This window comes from Myotis brandtii, unplaced genomic scaffold (assembly GCF_000412655.1).
Source record: "Myotis brandtii unplaced genomic scaffold, ASM41265v1 scaffold613, whole genome shotgun sequence".
Classification (NCBI taxonomy): Eukaryota; Metazoa; Chordata; class Mammalia; order Chiroptera; family Vespertilionidae; genus Myotis; species Myotis brandtii.
Window position 1 is genome coordinate 2173167 of NW_005370332.1, and position 12057 is coordinate 2185223.

The window sequence follows — 12057 nt, forward strand, 5'->3', positions numbered from 1 at the left end:
TTTCTCTTTCTGTAAGTTCACTATTGGTGTATAAAAATGCCATAGATTTCTTGGAGTTAATTTTGTATCCTGCTACATTGCCAAGTTCATTTATTAAGTCTAATAATTTTTTGATGGAGTCTTTAGGGTTTTCTATGTACAGTATCATGTCATCTGCGAATAATGACAATTTTACTTCTTCTTTTCCAATTTGGATGCCTTTTATTTCTTCTTGTCTGATCGCTTTGGCTAGCAGTTCCAGTAGTATGTTGAACAGGAGTGGTGAATGCGGGCATTGCTGTCTTGTTCCTGTTCTTAATGGAAATGCTTTTAGTTTTTGCCTGTTGAGTATGATGTTGGCTGTAGGTTTGTCATATAAGCTTTTATTATATCAGGTATGATCCTTCTATTCCCACTTTGCTGAGCATTTTGATCAGAAAAGGGTGTTGGACTTTGTCAAATGCCTTTCTGCATCAATTGATATGATTATTTGATTTTTGTCTCTCAATTTGTTTATGTGATGTATCACGTTTATTGATTTGTGGATATTGTACCATCCTTGCATCATCCCTGGAATAACTCCCACTTGATCATGGTGTATGATCTTTCTAATGTAATGCTGGATCCGGTTTGCTAGAATTTTGTTGAGGATTTTAGCATCTATGTTCCTCAGGGATATTGGCCTGTGATTCTCTTTCTTTGTGGTATCTTTATCTCGTTTTGGTATTAGGGTAATGTTGACTTCATAGAAAGAACTTGAATTTTTTTGGAGTAGTCTGAGAAGGATTGGTTTTAGTTCTTCTTTGAATGTTCGTAAAACTCCCCTGTGAAGCCATCTGGTCCAGGGCTTTTGTTTACTGGAAGCTTTTTGATTACTGTTTCAATTTTATCAGTAGTTATTGGCCTATTCAGGTTTTTTTTTATTTTTCCTGATTAAGTTTTGGAAGCTTGTATTTTTCTAGGAATTTGTCCATTTCGTTGAGGTAGTCCAGTTTGTTGGAGTAGAGTTGTTCATAGTATTTTTTTTACAATCCTTTGTATATCAGTAGGGTCAGTTGTTACTTCACCTCTTTCATTTCTGATTTTGTTTATTTGGGTCCTCTCTCTTTGTTTCTTGGTGAGCCTGGTGAGAGGTTCATTAATCTTGTTTATCCTTTCAAAGAACCAGCTCTTGGTTTCATTGATCTTTTGTATTTTTTGGGGGGTCTCTATGTCATTTATTTCTGCTCTGATCTTTATTATTTCCTTCCATCTGGATACTGTGGGCATTTCTTGTTGCTCTCTTTCTAATTCTTTAAGTTGCAAGGTTGGATGATTTATTAGCAGTTTTTTGTATTGTTTTTTGAGGTAGGCGTAGAGCTATGAACTTCCTTCTCAGGACTCCTTTCATTGTGTCCCAGAGATTTTTGTGTTTTCATTGTCATTTGTTTCCAGGATGCTTTTTATTTCTTCTTTGATCTCTTTGGTAACCCAATCATTGTTTAATAGCATGCTATTTAGCCTCCAAATGTTCAATTTTTTTCATTGTAGTTGACTTCTAGTTTTCTGCCATTGTGATCTGAGAAGATGCTTGTTTTGATTTCTATCCTCTTGAATTTGAAGAGACTTTGCCTGTGTTCTAATATATGGTCTATCTTTGAAAATGTTCCGTGTGCACTGGAGAAGAATGTATATTCTGTAGATTTGGGGTGAAATGTTCTGAAGATGTCAAGTCCATCTGATCTACTGAGTCATTTAGGATTGCTGTTTCTTTGCTGATTTTTTGTTTAGAGGATTTATCCAGTGGTGTCACTGGTGTATTAAAGTCCCTTACTATGACTATATTGCTATTGATCTCTTTCTTGATATCTTCCAGAAGTTTTGTTATGTATTTGGGTGCTCCTGTATTGGGTGCATATGTTTACCAGAGTTATATCTTCTTGTTGAATTGCTCCCTTTAGTATTTTGTAGTGGCCTTTCTTATATTCAAATTCTTATTTGCTGTCCTTTATTTATTTGGTACTAATCTTTACTAGACACCATGCTGTGTATACAGTGATAAAATAAATTTCTATCTTACTCTCTAGTGACCTGTATAATCTATCATTCTTGATTTTCTCCAAAAAACTCCACCATTTACACTTCTCCAGGTAAATGCTGTACTTTTCCACCTCAGTACTCCAATGACATGACTGGGGCATTCTCATCGACTTAATGTATCCTTTCAATCCATTCTACCTGATGAGATCTTACCTATTTTTAAAATCCAGATTAGATAAGATATTCACTATTAGTTCTCTTAAGATCTCTTAGAAGGAATTGATTCCTCTCTCTTCTAAGTCAAAACTATCAAATTTTACACACACACACACACACACACACACACACACACACCACATCACAAATTGCTTTGCAGTTTGTTTTGAAAATATCTCAACCACATTATGAGCCCTAGAGGGAAGGGACTCTTGTTTGAATCATCTCTTGTAATGCCAAATAGATCAGTAATGTACCTGGAACATATATGCTTATTTTATTGCATTGAGAGATTTCCAGAATAGTCCTGTGTTTACTGGCACATCCATAAGATTTTTTTTTGTCACATTGAGATGGAATTCATTTGAATTGATACTTTTATGTAATTTAAAGTGACAGTGTTCTCTTACTATTTGTCTATTTTAGAATGCCCTTTTAAACTGCATTTCCCCTACCCTTTCAAGTTGAAGGCCACTCTGATGGAAAAGGAAGAAGAAAAATAGAAGTTTGTCCTTTTGTTTACTTTTTGTCACTTGGTAATACTACACCATTTGATCCAAGCAGTTACCTTGCCAATTTTTGTTCTTTTTGTCTCAAATATAGATAAAAAATTAAAGCAGTCCTTTTAAGTTTTTAACATGTTTTAGCTTCAGCTCACATAGAAATTTTGCTTTATTGATATTATTTGTGCATGTTTGTGCTATGTTTTTGTCCTTGGCTATGTTATATTCTTTCTCTCTCTCTTTTTTTTGTACAGAACCTTTTAAAGACAGGCAATCATCAATGTGATTTTATCACTTCCCAGTCCACTCCCCTTTCTAATAGACACAAACATATTTAAAGACAAAGTATAGTGGTTAGGAGCAAGTGCTTTGGAGTCGAGCACATATGGGTTCAAATTTTGATCTTGTCTTGTTGCTAGAATTTCTTTTTTTTTTTTACTTACATGTTTGCAAATAATCAGCTTATTTGAAAATCTTATTTTCAGATCTTACAGTTTTGCTAGCTGCATCAAAATTTAGAGGAATGTGGTATTTGCAATCCTTTATTAAAATCTATTCTTGATACATAGAATTTCTTTATTTGTGACCTTGGCATAAGAAAATTAATTTCCTACAGCAATAGTGAGGATTACAAGATATAATGAATATGAAGTACTTAAACTAGTACTTGGTACATAATAAACTTTTATTATTAGAAGCAATGACAAATATTGAGATGATATTTTCAGGTCTAAAGATCCTGCAAAAGTGAGTAGTGATATGTCAAGTAAATATAGTAAAAAACTGTCAATATTACTCTTTTAAATCCTAGCCTTTGATGACCTGAGTAAACTTGTAAAATGTAGCTCATACATATCTTTCCAGATTATTGTAAAAATTACAAGAAATAGTTTATGTAGAGTAATTATTTCAGTGTGTGGCTTCTCATAAGCACTTAATAAATACTAGCACTTATTATTTTTGTTATTAATAAAGATACATTCATGGTAGAGCTCTCCACTTTTGAGGCTTTGGGGAATCTAATGCTGAAACCTTGCAGCTTCTCTTGTACAATTAAACCCACTCAGTTACATCATTGCAGAACTGTTTATTCCTTCTTGGATATTGTTTTAATAAATGGACTTCTAATTCATAATTAAAATTTGTGATTGTGTTACTCCCTTTTTAGGATCTTTCAGAGTCCCAAAAATTCACATTCAGTGATGCAAATTGGTAAATCATCTTAACTTAGGCATGTTGAACAATACATTTGCACTTAGCTAGTACATTAAATACATAGGAGTTGTATTTTGATCTGATTGCCCACAGGACAAAGGAGGGTGGTACCCCTTATTTTGTTTCTGCTGTGTGCAAGACACAGTGCTAGGTACTTTACATACATTCCACTTTATTCTTACAAGATTGGTATTATTCTTCAACGGATAAGATAACTGTGTGGAAGATATAGGCACTAGGTACTTTACATACATTTCACTAATTCTTTAAAGATTGGTATTTTTCAATGGATTAGGTAACTAAGGCTCAGGGAGATTTCATAACTTGTCCAAATATTCATAGTTAGTGAGTGATGGAATCTGAACACCCTTCACTCTGACACCAGAACTCTTAACAACTCTACCTTTCTGCCTTCCCAAATATCCAGTTATTTACTGTGCTCTACTGGTACTTTCTATGAAGGTGTTTAAGTATCTAAGCTTCCAGAGAATAGGATACTTCAGGACAATATTAAGTAGACTTTATTGACTATGATCCCAGATAGATCTAACTTGTTCAACACCTGCAAGCTGGCATTAGAGTGAATTTACACTGTATTACCTATCGATACATAACTGTATTGTATTGGAGTAGGTGTAGGTCACAATATGTTGCCATCATGATGGAAATATAAGTGTGAATAAATGACCATATACCTGGCATATGTTTCATTTCATTAGCAATCAATGGTAAGTGTCAAATGCTGCATCTAATTTGAATCCCCATGACTAAATGTCACACTTTGTAGATGACACTCATTCAAAGGGATGATTTGTGAAAACAGGTCTGGTGTCTAAATAATACTTATTTCATGGATATGATTTTGTTTCAGTTCCTTAAATTTTAGCAATAATTAGAAACAGAGAAACAAATCAGTTCTATTTTGGTTTCCCAAAGATAGCTTCTGTTTTTCTTCCTGTAGATTTAATGTTCCCAGGTTGAGGATGTCGAGCATATTCTGGATGATCGTGAATACCCCATCTGTTCATCTTCAATGTCTGGGGCATAGGCTGTTGGTATGGCATCCAGCCAGCCAATAGTTGCACTCAAGAATTTTGTCTTTTATTTCCATTTCTGCTGTAGGAGACAGACAGAAGACAACACAAAGCCATGAAAATTTCCAGTTGTACTCAAACAGACAATTATTAGTATAGAAATAAACAGTTCCATTAGTTCTCTCTTTCTTTTGTCCACATTTGATCACTATATCCTTCAAAGCTGAGTAGGGCTAGAGGATCCTGCTTTGAATCACATTATTTCAGAGAGGAAAAGAAATATATGTCATGTGTAGAATGCTGGAGAATCTCAGAGAATCATCGTAAACTACAGCTAAAAGGCCTCTTGTCCGGTAGCTACTCTCCTGACTTGTTCTTCTCTGCATCACAAATAGGTCTCCTAAGGCTTAGAAACATTTTGAGTATTGCATTATTTGATGAAATTAATAATAGTGGTAGTAGAAATTAATAATAGTGGTAGTAGATTATGCATAACCTTTTAAAACATTCTAACTTCATGTAATTGATGCATGTGTTGATTCATGAATCCCGACCACAAATGCACATGCTACTGCTATAATGAGCTATTGTTGACTATGGAAATGTCATATTTGAAAGGATTGAAGCAAATGGAAATTCACCTCAGCGTAAGTGAGAGGATAGCATTTCTTTGTTTTAGCTGAGCATTCAGGAATTACCTTTGAAAGGGAGAAAGGCTGAAGGAGAAATGATGGAAAAAGGCAGTAAGTCTCCTGAGCAGCTATCAGAAATGATGCATACCTTCCAACACAAAGGTTTTAATCTAGTTTTGAGTCTAAGGGGACCTAGAAAGAGGCATAAGGTAAAGCACAACTTTTCTTAGTGAGCAACAGAACGACTGCTGGCTACTCACATATGGCCAGCCAATGGCTGCACTCAGTGTTTCTAATTCCTGTGATATCCCCAAAGGAAACCAAATATCAAGCCTTTGAAATAATCTGGTATATGACCAAGAAACTCATTAAATAAAATTGTTCTCAATAGGATGTATTTTGGGGAAACATGAGCCTCTTGGGGCATTAAAAAAAACACACCACTGAGGATTATGCATAACCTTTTAAAACATTCTAACTTCATGTAATTGATGCATGTGTTGATTCATGAATCCCGACCACAAATGCACATGCTACTGCTATAATGAGCTATTGTTGACTATGGAAATGTCATATTTGAAAGGATTGTAAGATAGAAATTGGTGAGACTCACCAGTGCAATAAAGTAAAACTTTCAAAATAACAGGAAAATAATAAGAGGCTTACAAACTCTTAATAATTCAACAATGATTTATTGAGTACTTCACTTGGCATAGCACTGCAGTAGTAATGAGGGGAAAAACTCAATTTCGGGAGAACAACCAGAGGATATTGTGATATATTGAGGTCGAAGTGTCTATAGCACTCAATGCCAATTTTGGAAAGGATCTAAACACAAAATAAAAATAGTGCCTTGAAATTGTATCTGGAAAGTTGGTTCTAATTTCTATTTAAGAAAATATTGAAGAGATGTTAACCGAAAGTAAAATTTGAGATCTTTGTAGTGCATTGCCTGCATTTTACACATAATCACAACCAAAAATCTGTAACCTCTTAGCTAATATTCATCAAGATTTATCTTGAAAAAATATTGATCCAAAGCAGTGATATTTCAGGACAGAGCAAAGCTCTTAATTACCTGACTTTTGTAAATATCAGTATTATAAGGATAATAGTCCCTGGTGAAAATTTGATGAAAATATGGACTATCTCCTCTCTTCACCCAAAATTATATATCATCTACACATACAGGGGTGGGCAAAAGTAGATTTACTCTTGTGAGTACATGAAACAGTTGATTCTTGTATTATTATTTATTAGTTATTGTATAGTTTTCCATAAGAACAACTGTAAACCTACTCTGCCCACCCCTGTATTTTAATATTTTTGTTTAATTTCATAAATTTTGAGACTCTCAGTCTATCTATGGAACTTCTAAAGGTATCTAAACTTCTTAAGAGCAGATCTACTTTGTCAGAAGATGTTTCAGAGCTCACGAAGTGCAGATATTAGTTCTGGTACTGGAGCATTCACTTGGAAGTTCCTGCATGGACAGAGAGCTCTTTTAACTTAGCAGGAATGTATAACTTGCTCATTTCCAAGCAGCCTTAGGCTCAGAAGAATAGAATAGTTTTGATTAGTGAGTTGTCTTCCAAGATGGTGAGCAGGAGCCCACAAATGGCTCCAACTAGATTTTAACACATATTCAAGAATCTAGGTACACTAGAGGAAGTTCTATGATAGCTATAAGGCAATAAACTCTCTTAACCCATGTTGAACAGGTACCAGAAGAGGTAAACTTCTTCTAAAAGGTATCTATGATCTAGGACTTCCTAGAACAATCAGAATCTGTGGCTGCTTATTTCAGGAAAGAACATCCCCAGAGACATAAGTAGAATAAGGAGAATGCCCTTAATGTGTAGGACCCCTGAAGAAATAGAATTTTCTCTTTTGGAAGTTGGTTTATATCATGTTGAAGTTGAAGTATCTATAGCACACTACTTATATATTCTCAGAAGGACATTTGAAACTATAAATCCAAAACTTGGAATACAGGTTGGGATTGGATATATAGTTTTGTGAGTCACTCACTATCTAATGATCTTTTCCCATGTTATTTCTCCTTCTTTATTTTCTATCCTAATTATATATATAAATCCTAAGTGATCGTCCAACCATCTGACTGGTAGCTATGACGTGCACTGACCACCAGAGGGCAGATGCTCAACACAGGCGCTGCCCAGCTGCAGTGACTTGGCAGCTGTGGTTCTCAGGTGATGCACCTGGAACAGAGAGGAGGGAGCCTGATTCCAGGGTGCCTCACCCGAGAACTGCCCTCTTGCAATCCAGGACCCCTCTGGGGATGTCGGAGATCCGGTTTTGGCCAGATCCCCACAGGCCAGGCCGAGGGACCCCACCTGCTGGAGGGACCCGCTCACTCTACAGACGCCCTGCGCTGCCTCAGGTGCAGCCGGCCGGGCGGGACTGCGGCAGGTTGGCTCCAGGGCGTGTCCAGCTTGTCTCACCCAGTCCCGCCCTGCTGGCCACCTTCTAATTAATTTCCTTTCAATGTGCATGAATTTGTGCACCGGGCCTCTAGTTAATGATATAATTATCTATCTATTGGCCCAAACTAAAAACATGGGAGTATTTTCTAACACTTTTTCTTCAATCATCATCTACTTCTACCACATTTGAAGGATCACCAGTTGCTCTATACTGGTGTCATTATTTTAGTTCAGGCCATCATTGGTCCAGCCTGTTATAATAGCCCCCTCAGTGATCTCTTAGAAACCAAACTCTTTCCCCTCCAGATGAGCCTCACCATGACAGCCAGAGTTATCTTCTTAAAATTAATCTCGCTCATCTCTTACATAAAAGATCTATTGTTCCAGTGAAGAGCAGTACTGCATGATCCACCTAAAATAAAGAATTCTGAGGCAAATAACTTCAGAAATTCTGTATGCTATGCTGTCTTCTAAGAGAATCATGTATTATTATACCCAATGCTCTAAGATGTCCTGCTTTTGCCATTTTCCACACATATTTGTGAATGGAATTTATTTTAACAGAATGTTTATTAAAACCCTCTTAAGTTAGTATTAGCTGAAACACATTTTGGGAAATGTTCACCTATGGGTTAAAATACAAATAGCTTGGTATATTAGGCCATTTGAAGTTTGATCCCCATGTACTGTTATAGACATTTTAAAAACAATTGCTGTCCCATCCCCTGGACCCTTGATCCAACAATGTCAAACTTTTTACCTTTTGGTATAATCCAGATTATCATTATTTGTATTATTACTGCAAATATTACAGAACAATTGTGAAAATAAGTGAAATTATGAGTATAAACTTACTTTACCCATTTCCTATGCTCCCACTCAAAGTTAGAAATTAAAGATATGAAGAAAGAAAGATGAAGCACTGAAGAAGTCAACATTGTGGAAACAAAAAGAAGGATGACTACTCACAGGAGTGTATGTTTACTTATCCTGGAGAAAAGATGGAAGGAAAGAAATGAGAATTGACTTTTGGGAACATTGACATTGTAAAAATTGAACAAACATTTTGTAAAAATTGAACAAACATTTCTTGAATACCCTGTATGAGCTGAGCCTTGTGCTAGACACACAAAAATCTTGTAATACATGTTTCAATCCCATTTTAGAGCTCAGTGAGAGGAAGTAAATAACAAATCTAGTTTTAAATGCAGTTCTGTTAAACTTTTTCCATAGATTACGCAAAAGTGAATTGGAAATAAAAATAAATAATAGGGGAAATATTATGGGTTATCATATTATTGGTAATAACAATAAAACTATTTCATAACACGAGTGCTTACTATGGGCTAAGCCCTGTTGTAAGAAATAAGATTAATGGAAGTTATTTCCTTTTTGTGAGTTCTGGTTTCCACCAGCAGAGTGCATATTGTTATCAATGTCACCATTTATTAGGGAATCCATTGAGAATTTATAAGCAGAAGGTAAGTGAAGTACCTACCCATTGAAAGAGGGAACTTAGAAAGAATAAATGCAGATTTATTTTACTTTACTTAGTAAATAGGTCTAAAATGAGTGTCTCAAAATAAAAGATATATCAGCAAGTGATGTGGACTTCCTTAGGAGAAAAGCATTAAAAAAAAAAGAAGTCTTGAGAAATGCCAGTAGACAACCTATGTATATAAAAAAGATTAGAAATAACTGAAAGTTCACAATTATAAACTATAATAAAGTGCATAGTAAATTATTAGTTGAAACCAAAATAAACATTACAAGATTTAAGTTACTCACTTGTTTAAGATAAAAGTGATCCAAAGGGACACTGGATCTCTAATTGTACAATTGCAGAAAACTCTTATATGTATGAGTGCATTAGGGAAATGTATTTTATATACAAGAATAAAAAAATAATTCTAAAGGGGATAAGGGTGAAAGAGGGGTAGGCAAGGGAGTAAGAATGAAATTCCTTCAGTATCATGCAAAGACCCCATGGACTAATGAAAATGCAAGAATGTAGAGAACCTTAAAGCAGTAGCTCAAAATTTTACATTGGAGATGAAGCGATAATAGAGAAAAGGAATAAAAAAAACAGGTGGAACAAATGTACACATCTGACTGTGACACAGAATCTGGTACCAGACTTGTCCTTCCACTGTAAACAACAAAACTAGACAAAATATATGAATTAATCATTTTCATATTTTGGGAAATATGCAGTACAAGACAGTGAACCTTGAGAGAAGGAAAACAAAAAAGGTGAGCCCTACAATTTCCCTGCCTTTCTGCCTGTAGGTACTTTCTGTCCTCTGTGTGTGAAATGACTTCTAAACAGAGCAGGGCATCTTGCTGAATTGAAAAGACAGATTGAAGTTTGGGGATTCTGATCTTCCAAATATATAAAAGGCTAAGTGACTGACAGTCCAACTGTCTGACTGACTGACCAACCAGCCGGTTCATATGACATGCACTGGCAATTTAAAATAAACATTGACTCGCACATGTGTGATACATATAAAGCTCTTGCTGCCGCCAATCACACGCATGTTTTAATTTTATAATACTATATTACATATACTATTTTGACATGTAATTTTTTTGCAGTAATGTAATTACCACACAAATCTTTCTTCTAATTAATTTCCTTTTAATGTGCACAAATCTGTGCACCAGGCCACTAGCATTCCTATAATTTGCAAGTTAGAGTACTGAAGAAGAAGGAGTCATATAGAAAATGAGCTCTCAAAGTGTATCCAGAGACATGGAAGCATGGAACAGAGTGTGGAATCTCAGAGGGAAGGCTGGGGAGGGTTGGTGGGTGGGAAGTAATCAACCAAGAACCTTGTTTGCATATATGCATGGCCCAATGACAATGGGGAGGGGAGGGCCTGGGGTGGGGGGCAGGGATGGGCTGGAGGGGGTTGATGGGGGAAAAAGGGAACATATGTAATACTTTCAACAATAAAGATTAAAAATAAATAAATAATTGGGGGGGGGACACCACATTCAATAATAAAGATTAATAAAAAGAAAACAAGCTCTCAAGATCCTCATTAATGATCTCCTGAAGTATTTGGCTAGATTCTTGTATTCAGAATATATAAAGAAACTTCAAAACACAGTAATAAGAAAGCAAGCTATCTGATTTTTAAAAAGTGTCAAACATTTGAATAGACATGTCACTAAAGAAGATATACTGATGACAAGTACATGAAAATATGGTCAAGATTATTATTCATTGGGTGGAAATGAAAATTAAAACCAAAATGAGTTATCACTGCACACCTATTAGCATGGCTGACCATACCAAGTGGTGAAGATGTAGAAAAACTGCAATTCTCAAATACTGCTTGTGGGAATGTAAAATGGTACAATTACTTTTGAAAATTATTTGGTAGTTCTTTAAAAAGCTAATTATACACCTACCATATGATCTAGCCATTCTAATCCAAGAGAAATTAATGTATATATTCACACAAAAATATGTAGACTAATGTGCATAGCAGTATTATTTTTATTTTCATTTTATTTTTTTCCAATATTATTTTTAATAGCCAAAAGCTGGAAACAAACTAATTGTTCATGAATAGGAATAGGACATAAAATGAAATATTATTTGGCCATAGAAAGGAATGCACTATCAATATATGCAATAATATGGATGAATATTTAAATACATATGATAAGTAAAAGAAGCCAGAAAAAAGTACATGTTGTATGATTCCATGTAGTGGTAGCTTGAGTATGAGAGGGACCAGGGAAAGGCAAGCAGGTGAGATCACAAAAGTGAACAAGGAAACATTTGTAGGTAATGGACATATTCACTGTTAGAATTGTGGTGATATTTGCACAAATCTATACTAATAATAGAGGAATATGCAAATGGTCTGGGACACCATCACAATAACAGTAATGACTGAACAGCAGGCTGGCAGGCTGTGTAGGGCGACAAGGCCGGCAGGGGGGTTAGTGAGAGATAATCAAATGACTGAACAGCAGGCTGCATGGGGCGACCAGG